At 37.3% G+C, this 21826-nt stretch overlaps 1 protein-coding gene across 3 annotated transcripts in view; it reads right to left on the bottom strand.

Annotated features, from left to right (window-relative positions):
* LOC110466654 overlaps positions 1–21826 on the bottom strand; it is a 103554-nt gene that overhangs the window by 79770 nt on the left and 1958 nt on the right. For all 3 annotated transcript variants that reach the window (XM_021523295.1, XM_021523293.1, XM_021523294.1), the window contains exon 2: positions 13911–14184. The gene's annotated coding sequence lies outside the window, so the exon portion shown is untranslated. The remainder of the gene's footprint in view (positions 1–13910; positions 14185–21826) is intronic.

The raw sequence follows: 21826 nt of genomic DNA on the forward strand, positions 1-21826 counted from the left end.
GACAGTCATGCAGCCCTCAATTAACAAGACACCATTGTGTCCAAGTGCTCAGGGATGTGGTAGAGACATATACTAAGCCCAAGGCAAGGGCACTTTTTTCTATCAAAGACAACACATACAGATGTAAACCATAATATCCTCAATGGAGGGCAATACTGGATTTAGTACTTAATCTGACTTACAACTATTAAAATATTTTACTGCCTTACTCCATAACTGTGTGGAGTTCTTGATACCTGGACAGTCAACCCTTGAAATTATGCCTTAGATCAAAAATAAATCCCTCAGGAAATGAATGTGATTGCTTTCCCCAAACCCCATATTTATCCTCCGCTGAGTATAGAATTAAAAATGAAGGACAAAGATACGCTACAGCCCTATTGTAGTGTTTAGCTAGGTGACTGCTGCTGACTGCACTGCGTCCACTTAACATTCCCGTTAAATTCACAAAGCCATCACCTGCCTTCATGGCCAATATGCATACCCAGAGCTGGACAAATGGACGACAGTAACGGTATGATTCACAAATGAAATGTCTGGGGTAGCAATCCACTACAGCAGAAACTCAACCTGATGGCTTCCATTAGTGAAATTAAAAAACTGAAGCCATGCAAATTGATGTTTTCTGTAAAGGTTATATAACCTACATTTAAATTCTCCCATCGCTGACAACTGTAAACAGTTTCCTGACACCCCAGGCCATAAAATGTTAGCTGAGCAAACACCTGTATTATAACTTCAAGCTTGCGGACATATAAGGTTCTCAAAACATGTTTGAGGTTCTGTATGGTAGCATAACGTAATGTGCAACAGTATAGGTCTATAGCAATAGGTTAAATGACATCCAACTGATTTCAGTGTCTACCATAATGTCAGTGTCTACCATAATTAACTCATTCACCCCTGAAATTTCGTAATGAATTATTCCAACCTTTGAATTGGAAGAGTTCAAATGTGTCTTCAGGGGTAAATGAGTTAAGGACTTGTGTACCATCTCTCAGGTCATAGGTCATGACTGACAATGGTTCCTGGGTTTGACTGGAGTGTACTGTTGTAATGAAAGGGCCTAGTAACAATTTTTTAAGGTGTCCGCAACATTTGTCTTTCAAGAGGGCATTACAGGTTTTGTTTTTGTATTTCAGGGGGAGACTCATGATTGTCCTTCCTTTTGATTTTGGTATCTTATGCTATTGTTTTTCTATTTAATTTTAGTTCATCTATGGAGGTGTTTCTAATATCCTATGTTAACACTGAAGATTTTTACATTATTACAATATCAAACCTGTTCAAGGTAGCATTTTAAGTTTTCAAAAAACATATCATATCTCTTCTTTTGTTGTTTCTAACATGAAACAACATTTTTATTTTATTTTTTTCAAATGTGGCTAACCGGTATGCCATCAATTCAAGTATGCTGACTAACAATTTTCATAGTGAGTCTTCAGTTCGACAAAAACTTATCAAATTATGATGACATAAGGCCTTGTGATAGGTCAACTATTTACATTATTATTGCTTGAATATTTTTTGCAATCACATTGGCTGGATCCTATACACGTGACCAGTCCTCAAAAATTCATGTAGACTGGTAAAAGCCTCTATGGGAATTCCCCGGAACCTGTCGTAGTGTATGCGCAATTAGACAGGAATGCGATCTGTCAGACGACAACAGGAGATGGCTACTGGCGAAAACTTCGCCTCCGTAACATCTGAAATTTCCAAAAACTACTCGTAGAAAAAGAAGCTGCTAACAAAACAAGGTCACTAAAGATTTCATTAGGAAAAGTACCTTGACGATGTCTTTGAAGGCTACGATGCCGAACTGTTGGATTAACAACCCTAGCTTAATTTTGCATAGAGTCCCATTCCAGAACAATACAAACTTTATTGTTGAAGCATATAATAAAACAGTAATGGGCTTTTGTGCTTGAAAATATGATGTGATATAAACCTGAAAAAGTGGTATGGATCTCGACGAACTTGGTCAATATCACTTTTTCAGGTTCATATCACATTTTAGTACATCACATGATAATTTCTAGGATAGCTATTGGATAACTACCCTGGTTCTATATGGTATAGTTAGCATCTTCCCTTGACAACGGGAACTATACCTGGAGACGGGCACTTAACCTTTTTTTTTTGGACCGCTGAGACTGCGGAAAAAGTAGCGTGACGCTAAGAGTTGCGCCCCTTCTTCTAGGGAGCGCTATACATATTCTACTTTCACTTCATTGTTGTTGTCTGCCGAAATAGCTTCGAGACTCTGGACTGGGAATGCCGATTGCTTCGCAGAGGCTCAGCAATGCATAAAGACGAAGCAGGCGACACAATTTGCCGTTGCAGTCCTTAAAGACTTCCTACTGGAAAAGAGAACCGTATGTGACCTAGCGGTGATTCAATCCAGTGAATTGAACAGTGTTTTGGTTGATTTCTATGGCAATATACGCAACAAAAAAGGAGAGATCTACTCAAAAAGTTATTGCCATCTGGCATGTTTTGCGGCGGCTTTACAAGAACCATCCTGTTGTAGAGATTTCGACATTCCATTGTTTGTGCACATTCTTTCAAATTTAGTAATTGTACATTTACAATTAACAACAACTCATGAATCAAAACTTCAAATGTTACCATTCAAATTGTCTGGGGAGGTATAGTGCCCCAGACAACACTATAAGAGAACAGTTCCCTCGGGAAAGGGCCATAATAGAATAGTATTCACCAGCACAAAAGTCCATAATTGTGTAATGTACATAGAACGGTTCAAAACACCACTATGGTATTTCAGATTTATCTATAACTAAAGGAGAAAGTGTTCCAATGTCTTTACAGTTCCTTATTAAAATTTGTAACTAGCAATTGTACATCAGTTACCCATACTTGGACAAATGAACATGGTCAAATGGTAAAACATTTACATCTTTTTTAATTAAAATGGATTGAAGATCTATATCTTTCTATTTGTTATACTCCACAGAGGCCAGCGAAGCTTTAATGCAGAGGGAACATTTGGAAGATATTTAGGAAGAATCTTTCCACACAAAACTTCCAACAATCTATATACAGTATATATCTTTCTCTATCAACATTTAAATAATAATTTAATTTTTTCATAGTTCATTTTTTTCTATATTTTTTCACCAGATATTTATCATCCATTAACAGAATGAGAATATCAACATGCCATAATACATGTTTTTTTAAAACAAAACAAAGATTTCCAGACAGCTCCAATTACTCTGACAGCCTCTCAGTGTTCAGGGGAATACACATTCTTTATCCTTATCTTTTTTTTTTTTCTCTCAGTGATTAATATATTATAACTTTTGAAATAGAATACAGCCCCCAGTCTCCACAAAAGACAAGACTGATGCTGTGATGAGCCACAAGGGTCGTGACATCCTGCTTTTTGTCAGCCGATCGTAGTTATGCATTCCGGTTTTGTTGGATGTTAACGCTTTGTTGGGTCTGATGACATAATCGCCACTACCGACACATAATAAATGTAGGAACGGGTGATTCAGCCAGCAGACGGACGACGTGCTGGGATGGAATGACAATACAAAGAACATGGAAATCATCCAGTGACAGAAAAAGAATACACCATTTTGAATCACGAGTCTGTCTTAAAAATTATCAATTTGGTTCAGAATAAAAGTCTTATCAAATAAAATAAAATAAAACATAGTGGTTCTTTATGACTTTGGCACGTGTACCATACACATAATTGAACTTCTCCTGTTAAAAGTGTACCTTTCCTAAACAACCAAAAAACAGCTTTAATATCAACTTTGGTTTTCAAAATCCTTGATAGATACCAGTTGTGGTTCAAAACACTTTTGGCATCAAAGATAAGATTTCCTGTGGTATGAAAAATAATCTACTAAAATGAAGACTTGTCAACCCAACTACCGTACCGGTAATCAATGATTTATAATGATGATATGATTGAAAGTTTTTAAGTACATAGCATTATAAAACTGGTAATCTGGCAGGTAATTTTCACCTGTTTCTATGATCTCTTCATTATTCTACCTCTCTGATATACCCAACTCGTTCATATATTCACCATGTCTCTGAAGGTCCAGCAGCTGGAGACACAGTTCCAGCACTATTCATCACCATCCTTTGTTATCCAACCACAGAGGACATTTATCTCAAATCCTCCTCTGATATATAACGCGTACAGGACATTTATCTCGAACCAAATCTGGGACATGATTTACAGACCAGTTACATCTGCGCCCTTAGTTAAGGTCCAGGCCCTATAACGTCTGGTATCTCAGCTATCGGAGATGTATCGCAAACTACAGCCATAGTGACCTATGATTGGACGAATGTTTGGTCGGCTATTACTGCGATAAGAAAACAGATGTGTTGGTCTTCTTTTTCTAATCTATCAGTCCGATAGCTATCCCCTTTCCATATTGCAGACGGAAGGTGTCACCAGATACACGGAAACAGTTTCCATGAGGTCTTTCCGAGATTTTCTAGTGCCATTTTACAGACATTCTAACATCATCTGAACGTCAATATCACGCAGACGTCAGAAAGATGCAACAGAAGCATCAGATATAACTCACCGTTAACGCACCGTTGTCGACGTCATACCATTAGATATAAAGCCAATGGCTTCCAAAATGATTTATCTAATAAAGCGTATAGCTATCTGTAGAAAACAATAAAACCCGTTTGTAAAAGCTATATGTACATAATATTTTGATGATATATTGTACATGAAATTCAAGAATATCCCAGAATTTGATTAGTGAAATAGTATCCCTACAACAATTGTTACAATCAAAACACTAAACAGTCATTTCAAATCAATCTTGATTTTACCAGCAATTCCAACTCATTATTATTCTTTTGACATGTAGCTATTCTGAATCGAATTTGAATTTTAAAAAAACCAGTGACAGTTTGAAAATAAATATTAATCAAATCTAATGTCAAGTAATGACTTTTTTTGTTAAAAAATATATGAAAAACTAGATTTTCCTTAAAGTCTGGGCTTCAGGGATATCCCCGCTCCCTGCCACATCTTCAAAAGTTGGAGCCCATTCATGAAACAGTGGCTAAGAAGATGCATAAATTGCACTTCATTTAGTAGTTGATGTCAAGGTCAAATGTCAAATTGAGGTCAAAGTGACCTTGTTTTAGAATGTGACATACTACCTCCCCAAGATGTACCTATATACAAAGTTTGATGCTAATAGATAAAAAAGTGGCTGAGAAACATGTTCCGGACACCATTATTTGAGTACTTGAGGTCAAGATCAAAGGTAAATTGAGGTCACAGTGACCTCGTTTTAGAATGTGGCATAACTGCCTTCCCATTATATGCCTATATACAAACTGTGATGCCCATTTATTTATCATTATAAAACAGTGGCTCATGAAACCAGTCAGCACAGACAGATGGTCCCATACCCACACGTGCACGGATGCACAGACAAACCAAATAATAAGAGGGTTTATTAATGATATCACTATTCCACTGGATTGCAATATATACATCTGTCAATGAGAATTGATAGCATCAACCATATTTGACATATTAAGGTCCCAGGTGCATTAAATAAATGAACAAGATGCCCAAGAGGGCCTGTATCGCTCACCTGAATATTTAAGCAGTCATAGCAAAATATTCTCATTAAATATTATATTGCACTAAAAATATTTTCCTCGCAAACTTTGTTGGCTCCATCTGTTGAAACTACCAGCAAAATATTATTATAAGATTCTATGCTTTTTGATTCTTCTTCAGAAGTTGCTTGACATGTTTTTTCCTGTGATCTTGTAAGTAGGTCAATGTCATTTTCCTTCTCAAATTGGTTAGCTCTATTCCAAAAAGCTACCAGCCAAATCTAATGAATCCATTTCTTTTAGTTCTTAAGAACAAATCCATTAAAATGTTGTTGACCTCTGTGATCTCTAAGTAGGTTGAGGCAATTTTCATTCGCAAACTTTGGTGAGCTCTATCCCAGGAAGTCACCCGCCAAATATTTAGGTTCTATAACTTTCAGTTCTTCATAATGAAGTCATTTTAAGCGTTAGACATATCCGACTCCTGTGACCTTGAAAGTATGTCAAGGTCTTTTTCGTTTTCAAACTTTGTCGGGCTCTCTTCCAGGAAGCCACCAGCCAAATATAAAGATTCTACACCTTTCAGTTCTTCAGAAGAAGTTGTTCTAAGCGTTAGACATATCCGACTCCTGTGACCTTGAAAGTAGGTCAAGGTCATTTTCATTCTCAAACTTTGTTGGGCTCTTTCCCAGGAAGCCACCAGCCAAATATTAAGGTTCTATACCTTTCAGTTCTTCAGGAAAAGTCGTTTGAAGTGTTTGACATATCTGCCTCATGTGACCTTAAAAGTAGGTCAAGGACATTTTCATTCTAAAACTTTGTTGGGCTCTTTCCCAGAAACTCACCAGCCAAATATTTAGGTTCTATAACTTTCAGTTCTTCAGAAGAAGTCGTTTTAAGAATTAGACATATCTGACTCCTGTGACCTTGAAAGAAGGTCAAGGTCATTTTCATCCTCAAACTTTGTTGGGCTCTATCCCAGGAAGCCATCAATCAAATATAAAGATTCTATACCGTTCAGTTCTTCAGAAGAAGGCGTTTGAAGCATTTGACATATTTCACCCCTGTGACCTTGAATGTAGGTCAAGGCCATTTTTATTCGCAAACTTTGATCTGGTTATTCCATGGAAGCTATCTATCAATTGTCATGTCTCTAAACCTTTCGGTATTTCAGAAGAAGTTGTTTGAAGGTTTTTACATATTTCACCCCTGTGACCTTGAAAGTATGTCAAATTCTGTTTTTTTCGCAAACTTTGTTGGGCTCCATATAAGGAAGCTACCAGCCAAATATCATGACTCTATGCCTTCTGGTTCTTCAGAAGAAGCCTTTAAAGGAAAGTTGACGGACGCCGGACGCCGCGCCATGGCATAAGCTCAGCTGAGCTAAAATTGAGACACCTCTAATCAGACAAGTTTTTCCTCAGTCAACATACCTCTATCGATCATTTTGACTATTTTCCCCTGCAGCAGAAATAAATCCCAAAATTATAAATCAGCAAAGGAGTTCAACCAATATTTCTAAAATCCCTGTACCTTTGTGCGCTAATAAGCACGCTTATTACCTCAATCACGGTATAGGTAAAAAAACGAAAGTGAAATCTTCTTATAAAATGTAAACTTACGATATATTTAAAGACTTGCTCAGGACCCCTATTGAAAGTTAATACGGTATTGACCTTTTTTCATAATTTCCACTAAATTGTACACCTATAATGCTTTTTTGGGGGACTAAAAAATATAATATTACCGTACATTTTCCCCACCCTGGTCACGCTAACAAATCTCTGAAGATATTGGGAGAAATATGAAAATAAAAGGACTTGCACAAGTACATATCATAATAGATATTTAAGGAGTGCTGTCCATGTCCCCTCAAAGGCTGGCTAAAACTTACATGTAAATATAAACCCTGATTTTATTTCTGAGGGGGAAGGGAAATAAATACATTATGTTCCAAACTAATACATACCAAAGCTGTATAGCTATGATTATGAACTATTAGACACCATCTAATATATAGTACTCTGCTTCTGAATGGGAAATAATAAGAAAAACATTCATCTTATGAAATCGTGTATAGGGACAGGATTCATAGGTATCTCAGAAGCTCATGGACCAGATGTGCAACTTTATCTCTGTTGATACGACAGTGGTGTGCTGTAAGTATGGCTGGAATCTATACACGGCATCTATAAACATCTATTGGTATATACAATACAAAATGATTTATGTGCTAAATATGGATTCTTTTCGTAAGAAAAGGAGAAAAATGACAATAGATATTGATATTCATTGACTATGAATTTATGATTGCAAGTGCGTACGACGCGACACTATGCAGAATGAAACTTTTATTGTCCCAAGCTACAACAAAGAGACGATATTCTCGTACAAATTCATATGTGTATACATTTTTCTAAAGTTCTCCAAATCAATTTCTGTACATATATGTATAAATCCAACAATCAATCTGCTAGTCAAGAAAACGTAATAAAAAGATTGAAAGTCCTTAAAAAAGCACGTAAAAAGTTATTCATACAAATTTCATTGAGGCCAGGGGAGTTGGAATGATGTCGAAAGTAATTAGTCATTTGATGGACAAATGTGTAATAATTTTTTATTTAAATCAAATTTACACCTTATATATAAATGTAGTCACGTTAATTCCACATGATTGCTTAATTTGATGGTCTCAGAAGTATTTTAATCATCAACTTTGTATTGGCAAATCTTTCTATGCTTAATGTAATTTTATTTGCTATCTTGGAAAGCCTTTTCCATTTTAGCCTTTAAGGGTATTGATATTCACGGATAATTCCTTCTTATAACAAGAGGCCCAAGAGGGCCTGTATCGCTCACCTGAATATTTAAGCAGGCATAGCAAAATATTCTCATTAAATATAACATTGCACTAAAAATATTGCCCTCGCAAACTTTGTTGGCTCCATCTGTTGAAACTACCAGCAAAATTTTATTATAAGATTCTATGCTTTTTGATTCTTCTTCAGAAGTTGCTTGACATATTTTTCCCTGTGATCTTGTAAGTAGGTCAATGTCATTTTCCTTCTCAAAAAGCCACCAGCAAAAGATTAAGTTTCTATACCTTTCAGTTCTTCTGAAGAAGTCGTTTGAAGTTTTTGACATATTTGACCCCTGTGACCTTGAAAGTATGTCAAATTCTGTTTTTTTCGCAAACTTTGTTGGGCTCCATCCAAGGAAGCCATCAGCCAAATAAGAAGATTCTATACCTTTTAGTTCTTTAGAAGAAGTCATTAGAAGCTTTTGACATTTAAGACCCCTGTGACCTTGAAAGTAAGTCAAACTAGTTTTCATTCTTAAGCTTTGTTGGGCTCCATCCAAGGAAGCCATCAGCCAAATAAGAAGATTCTATACCTTTTAGTTCTTTAGAAGAAGTCATTTGAAGCTTTTGACATATATGACCCCTGTGCCCTTGAAAGTAGTTCAAACTAGTTTTCATTCTTAAGCTTTGTTGGGCTCCATCCAAGGAAGCCATCAGCGAAATATGAAGATTGTATACCTTTTAATTCTTCAGAAGAAGTCGTTTGAAGTGTCTGACACATTTGACTCCTGTGACCTTGAAAGAAGGTCAAGGTCAGTTTCATCCTCAAACTTTGTTGGGCTCTATCCCAGGATGCCATCAGCCAAATTTGAAGATTCTATACCTTTTAGTTCTTTAGAAGAAGTCATTTGAAGCTTTTGACATATATGACCCCTGTGCCCTTGAAAGTAGTTCAAACTAGTTTTCATTCTCAAACTTTGTTGGTCTCTATCCCAGGAAGCCATCAGCCAAATATGAAGATTCCATACCTTTTAGTTCTTTAGAAGAAGTCATTAGAAGCTTTTGACATTTAAGACCCCTGTGACCTTGAAAGTATGTCAAATTCTGTTTTTTTCGCAAACTTTGTTGGGCTCCATCCAAGGAAGCCATCAGCGAAATATGAAGATTGTATACCTTTTAATTCTTCAGAAGAAGCTGTTTGAACTGTTTGACATATTCGAATGCTGTGACCTTGAAAGTATGTCAAATTCTGTTTTTTTCGCAAACTTTGTTGGGCTCTATCCCAGGATGCCATCAGCCAAATTTGAAGATTCTATACCTTTTAATTCTTCAGAAGAAGTCGTTTGAAGTGTTTGACTCATTTGACCCCTGTGACCTTGAAAGTAAGTCAAACTAGTTTTCATTCTTAAACTTTGTTGGGCTCTATCCCAGGAAGCCATCAGCCAAATAAGAAGATTCTATACCTTTTAATTCTTCAGAAGAAGTCGTTTGAAGTGTTTGACTCATTTGACCCCTGTGACCTTGAAAGTAGGTCAGGGTCATTTTCATTGTCAATCTTTGTTGAGCTCTATCCCAGGATGCCATCAGCCAAATATGAAGATTCTATACCTTTTAGTTCTTTAGAAGAAGTCATTAGAAGCTTTTGACATTTATGACCCCTGTGACCTTCAAAGTAGGTCAGGGTCATTTTCATTCTCAAACTTTGTTGGGCTCTATCCCAGGAAGCTACCATCCAAATATAAAGATTCTATACCTTTCAGTTCTTCAGAAGAAGTCATTTGAAGTGTTTGACACATTTGACCCCTGTGATCTTGAAAGTAGGTCAAACTAGTTTTCATTCTTAAGCTTTGTTGGGCTCCATCCAAGGAAGCCATCAGCCAAATATGAAGATTCTATACCTTTTAATTCTTCAGAAGAAGTCGTTTGTAGTGTTTGACACATTTGACCCCTGTGATCTTGAAAGTAGGTCAAGGTCATTTTCATCCACAAACTTTGTTAGGCTCCATCCAAGGAAACCATCAGCCAAATATGAAGATTCTATACCTTTTAAAATTCTTCAGAAGAAGTCGTTTGAAGTGTTTGACACATTTGACCCCTGTGACCTTGAAAGTAGGTCAGGGTCATTTTCATTCTCAAACTTTGTTGAGCTCTCTCCCAGGAAGCCATCAGCCAAATATGAAGATTCTATACCTTTTAGTTCTTTAGAAGAAGTCGTTTGAAGTGCTGACACATTTGACTCCTGTGACCTTGAAAGAAGGTCAAGGTCATTTTCATTCTCAAACTTTGTCGGGCTCTATCCAAGGAAGCCATCAATCAAAAATAAAGATTCTATACCTTTCAGTTCTTCAGAAGAAGTCATTTGAAGCTTTTGACATATATGACCCCTGTGACCTTGAAAGTAGGTCAAACTAGTTTTCATTCTCAAACTTTGTTGGGCTCTATCCCAGGAAGCCACCAGCCAAATATAAAGATTATATACCTTTCAGTTCTTCAGAAGAAGTCGTTTGAAGTGTTTGACACATTTGACCCCTGTGACCTTGAAAGAAGGTCAAGGTAATTTTCATTCTCAAACTTTGTTGGGCTCCATCCAAGGAAGCCATCAGCCAAATATGAAGATTCTATACCTTTTAATTCTTCAGAAGAAGTCGTTTGAAGTTTTTGACATATTTGACCCCTGTGACCTTGAAAGTAGGTCAAACTAATTTTCATTCTCAAACTTTGTTGGTCTCTATCCCAGGAAGCCACCAGCCAAATATAAAGATTCTATACCTTTCAGTTCTTCAGAAGAAGTCGTTTGAAGTGTTTGACACATTTGACCCCTGTGACCTTGAAAGTAGGTCAAGGTCATTTTCATTCTCAAACTTTGTTGGGCTCTATCCCAGGAAGCCATCAGCCAAATATGAAGATTCTATACCTTTTAGTTCTTTAGAAGAAGTCGTTTGAAGTTTTTGACATATTTGACCCCTGTGACCTTGAAAACAGGTCAAGGTCATTTTTGTTCTCAAACTTTGTAGGGCTCCTACCAACGAAGCTTTCAGCCAAATATCATGACTCTAGGCCTGTCCTTTCTTCAGAAGAAGTTGTTTAAAGGAAAAGTTGACGGACGAGGACGGACGGACGGACGCCGCGCCATGGCATAAGCTCACTTGGCATAAGCTCACTTGGCACTTCGTGCCAGGTGAGCTAAAAATGGTAGCATGTTGTTTTTAATTTAATTTGACATTTTATATTTTAACAATGGATTCCATTACAGAAATGTTGTTGTCTTCCAGGAAATATGAACCTCACAGACAATTTTAATTTCCAATTTAAACCATCGTTAATTGCTATCTAAATTGAATCAGGACACCAAAAACCATACCAAGCATTCTTGGCTTTCAACTAAAACAATAAAAGCAGGTTTTGAAATCTGGAATCTGGAATCTTGTAAAACAGATTGATAAATAATAACAAAACACAAATTTGATTGTCTCTTTATAAAACACAATTCAATTTGTCTCTCTAGCATTTTATTGTTAATACAAAATCCCTTTCATCTTTTCCAAGCAACTATAAACTGCTTGCTGATTGAGACGGATAGTTAAGTTGTTTTGCAAATTTTATTGCCCATAAAATATTGATATCGTCAGAAAACAGATAAGGATTATTTTGTACTGGTAATTTTAATTTCAAGGAAATTGATTTGATTATATTCTAGTACAAAAGAACTTTAAATAAAATACAAAGATATAATCATAAAAATAATTATAAAACGCATGCATGCACCTATCATATGGACTGGTAACAACAATGCATTGATATATAAACTTAAGTAATTTTGAAAGATTAGATGATGCTCATTACAAACAGAAATAAGGGAGATAACTCTCAAACAGGTTACAGCTATATATCGGGCAGCATACAACCTTAAACCATTAAATTAGATTAGCATAGACAATGATGGTTTACATCAGGGTATAATGGGTTGCACAGACTAGCAATAGACAAAGCTAAATTGTTTACAAAGACTTTAGTTGACACAGAGTGTATGGCAGGCTCTACAGGGTATAATTGTTTACTCTTATGGTTTGCACAAACTGGAATGGTTTATACACATATCGCAGTGTAAAAGTGTGCAATTTGGTTTCTGAAATATTTCAAAAACACAAAATTGCACACTATTACACTGTGATATGCACTTTAATGGTTGTTTACACAGACTCAAATTTAAATAAACATAAGTATAAACTTTTTCAATTCACGGCAATTACGAAACAATTTATATTTACTTATTTTAATCACTCTTATTTGCCCGGATGTTTAAAGTATGTATGGTTTCTTAATGTGGGAGGAACCATAGAAAACCCATGTGGTTAGGCAAGTGACCCCATACCATTTCTTATCCAAATCGAACCTCGGCTGTCTTGGTGAAAGGAGAGCGTGCTTTCCATTATGTCACCCAACCAACCACCATACACAGACTAAAATGTTTTTTGCAGACTTAAATGGTTTACACAGACTAAGATTTTTTTTACATAGAAATAGTTTATCATTCAGTATCATATGTTGTCTGTAAAACGTAGAGACATTTTTGAGGTTGAAGAATAACATGGGCAGATTACCAAAACGTCCAACAGTACATGCCAGACGTGATCCTTAGGATGTGTGTTTAAGGAGCTAAACTGATCTGGAGTAGACAATTCTAGACATGGTATTGACCAACTCCTAGTAGTGTGTTTGCCTTCCCAATCTAGATATCAGTTCTGTACAAGTGATCCTGTGCCCAGGCTACTGCCTCCGGCAATACTCATAAGTACAGCGTGTATACATTTTTTATGATCTCTCCGATTCCAATTGGAACATGGAGTACATCGATGCGTTTTATGTATTTTTCTTGAGCTAACAATCAATGTATTGCTTAGATAGAAATGGTTCCTACGTGTAGTTATTGATACGAGTAAAAAACATTGTTTTCCTCCTAGCAAATATTGGTTGATGAATGCTGGCAATTAACGTAACACATGTAAAAGAAAAGCAGTGTTTTAAAGCTTATCTTTGTCCCTAGCAGACAATGATTACATCAATTTTTGCAGAAGTTCCCGATATTGTCAGTTGTTTTCCATACATAGTTTCATTACTTAACACTGAAAATCTCCTGATGTCAAAGATCATTCAAAGAATTAAAAGCTGTAGAACTGAATTTCAGGGGAAAAAATCCAAATCCAAACAGTTTGCTAGGTCTTTTTCCTTTTCTTTTTAAATATTTTCAATAAAATTCATTGTAATGGGATATATGTTTTCATTGAAGACACTTTCTGGCAGCTTCTACTCCTGACTCAAGTCAGAGGCTTAATCATGCAGTATGACTGTTACTCCAAGATAATGAAACAAAATGTCACCAATTCAATGATGTTTTAGTTTTAAACAATATTGATTGATAAGAGAATTGATGTTCTGTATCTTAGATGTACATGCAGGATTTCTACAAATGTACAACAAATCCTACTAAAGAAAGGCTTTCTACACTGTATATGGTACATACCTCTGAGTCCAGACACCCGAGGAAGATCAGCTTAGACACAATTGCTGCCACTACGTACTGGTCAGATCTTAATCCATGTATGGTAAGTGTCCAGTCACTGTATATCACAGTGGTCAGATGTTTCCTTTTTTGTATGGTCAGTTGAATTGTCTGACCACCAATCCGTCTTTCAAAGATTTTCCTCCTTAAACAGCCATAAACTGCCCACTGCCTTCACAAAGAAAATTAAGTCACGCGAGGGATACTCTCATCCACTTAGCCTGCTGTCGTACAGCTGAAACACAAATGAAAAACTAGATTAATAGATTAGCAGTCACAATCAGCCTTAAGTACATAACATGCATGCATGCCACTCGACCTGAACACTAAAGCCGAACATTCCATCAAACGACGAGAGTCAATGCAAGTTATTTACATGTATCGAACATATAGGTGTGGACTTGTCCATAGGCACAAATTAATATCTGTGTCAAGAATCACGCATAGAAATTGGCAATCGAAAACTCTCTGGTCGTAAGCAGAACATAGAAAAAAAAACGTAATTGTTTGATACAGAAAGTTACGGTTGGTTTGTACATGAATCTGATGGAGTGTATTGTTGCTACAATGGGATACACACAAGTATGCTACATGCCTTACAAACAGTTCCTGTCCATGAATACCCAATACCAGTTTGTCAATACAGATTACAGCAGACAAGTCCGAGTCAGCGAGTTTGAATAAAGCCGGTCCCCTTTAGTAACTAGACCAAGCGAGAAGCACCGTCTCTGTAGCCGAATCACTTGTCACTGTTATGGTACACAGATCGCTGGTGTCCCTGAGCTCGAGGCTATACGACTTGTATCAGAAACATAGTCATCTATTCTAAAAGAATTTGATTTAAATTCATAACTTTTAAAACTTAAAAACATTTTAATGTTGATCTCAACACATGAATCAGTGGACTGATCTACAATTTTCAATTTGTTCAATTCACTGTAATTTCTTGAACTTTAAAAGCTATAATTACAGCTTCTCACACCTTGTGTTGAAATTTGTAGATATATATGGCAGAAGGCGTTTCACATATTACATCCCAGTAATTTGGTATGCTTTATTGAAGTAACCCAAAATTCAATCATGAAGACAAAAAATTCTAAACTGTTAGTCAATCTTATTCTTAAAATTAAAGTCACATAAAACTTAACTGCAGTCTACCTGATAATGAAGTACCTGGTATGTTTCAATTCAATACTGCAGTACTGACTATTACATGTACCTGTCTAACTGAACCCTGTACAATCCAGCTTCTTCTATTATCCAGACATTCAACTATAAGCACATGCAATCCTAGGTATCTTGATAAACTGAACAAAATAGCTGATGCTGGTGTTCAGATCAGTTAGATTTCACTTCACAGATACGTACCTGTCTTACTGAACAAACAAGCTGATGCTGGTGTTCAGATCAGTTAGATTTCACTTCACAGATACGTACCTGTCTTACTGAACAAACTAGCTGATGCTGGTGTTCAGATCAGTCAGATTTCACTTCACAGATACGTACCTGCCTTACTGAACAAACAAGCTGATGCTGGCGTTCAGATCAGTTAGATTTCACTTCACAGATACGTACCTGTCTTACTGAACAAACTAGCTGATGCTGGTGTTTAGATCAGTTAGATTTCACTTCACAGATACGTACCTGTCGTACTGAACAAACAAGCTGATGCTGGTGTTCAGATCAGTTAGATTTCACTTCACGGATACGTACCTGTCTTACTGAACAAACTAGCTGATGCTGGTGTTTAGATCAGTTAGATTTCACTTCACAGATACGTACCTGCCTTACTGAACAAACAAGCTGATGCTGGTGTTGAGATCAGTTAGATTTCACTTCACAGATACGTACCTGTCTTACTGAACAAACAAGCTGATGCTGGTGTTCAGATCAGCTAGATTTCACTTCACATATACGTACCTGCAATGCTATAAAAAATCCTTTGGAACCTGTCTTAGACAATTACATATAATTACCCCTTTATTGGTGTTTGGTTTAGTTCGGTTTTTCACTTTATATCTTTTCTTAACTCTGATCATCAATTTCAACTAACAGTAGCAACTGTGATCCTTCACATCAATGTAATATATAAATGTACGAATAAACCAATCCCTGTACTGGCAACATTTGACTGAAATCTGCCTGCCACTGTGGTGAGGACGGCCATATCTCACCTGAAATCCATCCACCTGTGGTTTCAGCTGACCGCGAAAGCTTTTGTGATTCCTATGTTAACTCTTAAGATCGCTTTTATTTCTATTAACAAAGGGAGTCACATTTCACTAGCTCTGCCAATACTTTAAGTTTGTTAGATGGACGGTCATGTCCAGAGTGCGGACAATGACCACCGGTCAATCTGAATATGTTATTCTGATCATTATCATACGTTAATACACAGACAATTACAATATACTCAGGTATACATAGAAAAGGGTCACAGTTGATTGAACACAATTTATATCAATAGCTGGACCGTAACTAATAGATGTACGCTTGTAGTACATTGTACCTGGTCACGTTTGATTGGAGCCAGGATCTGAATCTCAGGTAGATTCTCGATACCTATAGGCTACACAACCTTACCTGGACTATATATTGGTAATTTTGATACATTTCGTCAGCTTTAAACTTTATAATGCTGCACTTCAAACAGGTTAATGAAATTTGTGTTATTTCTTTAATGACTATTATGGCAACTCATCTATCAAACAAATAAAAATAGCAGCAGTATAATCAATCTTTTAATGCATAATTCTGATAAAATCATGATGTACAAAAACTGTATCTAAAATCATAAATGGTAAGCATATTTTGAAAACAAATAGGCATGCTGTTCTGATAAAAATAGGTACATGTGTACATAGTATCTGTTGTTAGAATATATAGATCCTCAGTCCTCTGAGATCAGTGGATCATCAATATCTGTCCTCTTGGAACAGTGGATCATCAGTCCTCTTAGATCAGTGGATCATCTGTCCTCTTAGATCAGTGGATCATCTGTCCTCTGGGATCAGTGGATCATCTGTCCTCTTGGATCATTGGATCATCTATTCTCTTGGATCAGTGGATCATCAGTCCTCTGGGATCATTGAATCATCTATCCTCTTGGATCAGTGGATCATCTGTCCTCTTAGATCAGTGGATCATCTGTCCTCTGGGATCAGTGGATCATCTGTCCTCTTGGATCATTGGATCATCTATTCTCTTGGATCAGTGGATCATCTGTCCTCTGGGATCATTGGATCATCTATCCTCTTGGATCAGTAGATCATCTGTCCTCTGGGATCATTGGATCATCAGTCCTCTGAGAATAGTGGATCATCTGTCCTCTGGGATCATTGGATCATCTATTCTCTTGGATCAGTGGATCATCAGTCCTCTGGGATCATTGGATCATCTATTCTCTTGGATCATTGGATCATCTGTCCTCTGGGATCAGTGGATCATCTGTCCTCTGGGATCATTGGATCATCTATTCTCTTGGATCAGTGGATCATCAGTCCTCTGGGATCAGTGGATCATCTGTCCTCTTGGATCATTGGATCATCTATTCTCTTGGATCATTGGATCATCTATTCTCTTGGATCATTGGATCACCTCTTCTCTTGGATCAGTGGATCATCAGTCCTCTAGGATCAGTGGATCATCTATTCTCTGGGATCATTGGATCATCTATTCTCTGTGATCAGTGGATCATCAGTCCTCTAGGATCAGTGGATCATCTATTCTCTTGGATCCTTGGATCATCTATTATCTTGGATCAGTGGATCATCTATTCTCTGGGATCAGTGGATCATCAGTCCTCTTAGATCAGTGGATCATCTTTCCTCTTGGATCAGTGGATCATCTATTCTCTTGGATCATTGGATCATCTCTTCTCTTGGATCAGTGGATCATCTGTCCTCTGGGATCAGTGGATCATCAGTCCTCTTAGATCAGTGGATCATCAGTCCTCTGGGATCAGTGGATCATCTATTCTCTGGGATCATTGGATCATCTATTCTCTTGGATCAGTGGATCGTCTGTCCTCTGGGATCAGTGTATCATCAGTCCTCTTAGATCAGAGGACTGATGATCCACTGATCCAAGAGGACTGATGATCCACTGATCCCAGAGAATAGATGATCCAATGATCCAAGAGAATAGATGATCATCTGTCCTCTGGGATCAGTGGATCATCAGTCCTCTGGGATCAGTTGATCATCAGTCCTCTGGGATCATTGGATCATCTATTCTCTTGGATCATTGGATCATCTATTCTCTGAGATCAGTGGATCATCTAGCTGTCCGATGGGACCATTGGATCATCTTTTCTCTTGGATCACTGGATCATCAGTCCTCTGGGATCATTGAATCATCTTTTCTCTTTGATCAGTGGATCATCTGTCTTCTGGTATCAGCAAATCATCTAGCTGTCCTTTTGGATCAGTGGATAATCTGTCCTTTTGGATCATCAGCACTCTCGTATTTGTAGATTATCTGTCCTCTGGGAAAAGTGGATTATCTGATCTCTGGGATCTGTGGATCTTTGATCCCAACAATGGAACAATTAACACTTCTGGATTCCAACACTTCTGTCCCTTATCAGTAATACTGTATAAAAAAATATTTTAGGAGGCACAAATAACATATTTACCATTACACCACCAAGTGAATACCAATATATGATACCACAAACAGATTAGAGTGAGCCATATATGTCAGCAGTACCACAAAGTATCTGGGGATATTGAACAATTGAAGTGTAGTGATATAAACATTACAATTTATAGCTGTGATGAAATGAAACAAAGTGAGGATCACATAGAATATACACCCCCCCCNGGTGTAGAATACCATGGTGTAAATATTGACTATGTGTTTATGAGGTATCTGGTACACAAGCTTTTTACTTCAAAAGTGGTCAAGTGTGACCATTAACCCTTTAACCTTGACTGACACTTGCATTCTGTAGTATAGCATACACTGTATATGGAACTGTAAGTACATATGAAATTTCAGAAAGATCCATCAAGTACTTGAGATATAGCAAGAACAAACTCCAAACAGAGCACCACCCCTATGCCCTAAGGGAGTGAAGGGGGTGATACCCACCAATTATACAAAATTGAGTCTCCAAGGATGCTCCAGACTAAATAAGGATAGAATCCCTTAATCCCGATGGTAGAAGAAGAAGGATTTTAAAGGTTTTACCTCTATTTCCCCTATTGGGACCTGCCCTAATCTGCCCCCTGTGGAGACCACACCCACTGCTTATACAAAATCGAATCCCCTTGGCCCAGGATGCTCCAGACTAAATTAGGAAAAAATCCCTTAATCCCTATGGTAGAAGAAGAATTTTAAAGGTTTTACCTCTTTTTCCCCTATTGGGCCCCACCTCTCTGCCTCCATTGGGGTCAGACACACCGTTTGTACAAAGTTGGTTCCCCTTCACTCAAGGATGCTTCATAACAAATTTGGACAAAATCCTGTCATTTGTAGAGAAGAAGAAGGTATTTGCAGAATTTGCTATGTTTCTCCTATTGGTTCCCGCCCTTCTGCCCCAGGGGGGCCACCCTCACTATTATACAAAATTGAGTCCCTTTTGCCCAGACTAAATTAGGATAAAATCCCTTAATCCCTATGGTAGAAGAAGGATTTTAAAGGTTTTACCTCTATTTTCCCTATTGGGCCCGCCCCTCTGCTCCCAAGGGGGCCACACCCACTGTTTATTCAAAATAGAGTCCCCTTGGCTCAAGGATGCTCCAGACTAAATTAGGATATAATAACCCATTAATCCCTACGATAGAAGAAGGATTTTAAAGGTTTTACCTCTATTTCCCCTGTTTGGCCCCGCCCCTCTGCTCCCAGGGGGGCCACACCCACTGTTTATACAAAATTGAGTCCCCTTGACCTAAGGATGCTCCAGACTAAATTAGGATATACTAACCCACTAATCCCTACGATAGAAGAAGGATTTTAAAGGTTTTACCTCTATTTCCCCTATTTGGCCCTGCCCCAAGGGTGGCCACACAAAATTGAGTCCCCCTGCCCGAAAGATGCTCAGCGGGCGGAGACTAAATTAAAATTAAATCCCTTAATCCCTATGGTAGAAGGATTTCAAAGTTTCTACCTCTTTTTCCATTATTTGGCCCCGCCCTTCCGCCCCCAAGAGGGGCCAATATAATGGAAAAAGAGGTAGAAACTTTAAAATCCTTCTACCATAGGGATTAAGGGATTTAATTTTAATTTAGTCTCCGCCCGCTGAGCATCTTTCGGGCAGGGGGACTCAATTTTGTGTGGCCACCCTTGGGGCAGGGCCAAATANGGAGGGGCCAATATAATGACACTCAATTTAGAAACCAGAAACAATAAAGGTTATACTTACAGGTATTAAAGTTTTCCACATTTGTTTCCTTATTTTTATTTGTAATTCTAACTACTAATGATGATCTACTTAAATAGTTTATAAATATTTAGATACCATAACAACATATATTTGTGCATGGTTATTCTTCTTGTCAGGAGAGCTGTCATTTAATACTACAGCTGTGCAGGTGTGGTCAGTACATCTGGTCAGCTGTCCTTTGTAATATGCAAATCAAGGTGTGTGACAATATGTAATATTTCACTGCCACTATTATGTACAAAATTAAATATACATGCATTCATAATCTACAGTATGACACTAATGATATGCCACACTCCACAAACTTAAAAAGAGTGATTAGCATCAAAATTTTGGTATTAATTGGAACTTCTAATTGGATATTTATGTTATATTGAAAAATGAAATAATACCCAGTGCATAGGACCCTGTAAACAATTAAGGTGCACCTAGGGGGCCGCGGTGGCAAGTGGTTAAGGCATCTGACATTCTGCTACCACTAGCCCTTTAACACTGGGTCGCAAGTTTGAGGCCTATGTGGGGCAGTTGCCAGGTACTAGCCGTAAGTCGGTGGTTTTTCTCCGAGAACTCCAGCTTTCCACCACCACCAAAACCTGGCACGTCCTTAGTTGACCATAGCTGTTAATAGGACGTAAAACACAAACAAACCAAAGCACCTAATCAACATTAATCAATCACTCAGGACCCTGTGTACAAACTGTCATTCCACAAAGAGTTAATAAAATATTTAGTGTACCTATAGGCAAGCACATAGTACAAGCTTTTGATAACTTTGACGATTGTTTTATCAGATGGCGTTTACAGCCTCGTGCATGCAAGACACTTTATATCTGGTATGTGACACATAAATTAAAGAAAGTTCTCAGAAAAAAATGTTCTGTATCCAAAAGTTGTTTTCGTCTTATTTCTGTAATACGGTTGTTTATGTGTCAAAAACAAGACAAAACAAAATGAAAGATTTCAGCGTTATATTAAGATGACAGCATCAATAAGTACAAGTAAGCATTTATTTTTGTTTAAGCAAAACATTTGTTCATAATGTGTTACATAACAATACGATTTGTACCCCGATATTATGGTCACGATATGCTTTATGATACACATAGTAACAGTAGAAAACAAAGAAAAAGGATATGTTGCAAATTTTTAATGGTAATATTACAACTGGAAATACACTTGGTCCAAAATGGTCATGACTTTAAAGTTTCACACAATTCAAGTCTTTCTACATAAATGCTGAGCTGGAGCTATCACTCACCAGTGTTGGAACGGATATAAGTCGTTTAAATTCAACAAGGTTACCGCAAGCGGTATATAATACGCCCGTCACACATTGAATGAGCAGTTGTTTGTATGATTGAAATATATGAAGTATTTGTGAGTAATTGATATTGAAAGAGAAATCATTCAACATAACTGGTAGATCAATGAGTGCAATTCAACATCATGGAACACATGCATCGCATTAATGAAACCAAGGGGAATAACT

The sequence above is a fragment of the Mizuhopecten yessoensis genome, unplaced genomic scaffold, assembly GCF_002113885.1.
Source record: "Mizuhopecten yessoensis strain PY_sf001 unplaced genomic scaffold, ASM211388v2 scaffold11139, whole genome shotgun sequence".
Lineage (NCBI taxonomy): Eukaryota > Metazoa > Mollusca > Bivalvia > Pectinida > Pectinidae > Mizuhopecten > Mizuhopecten yessoensis.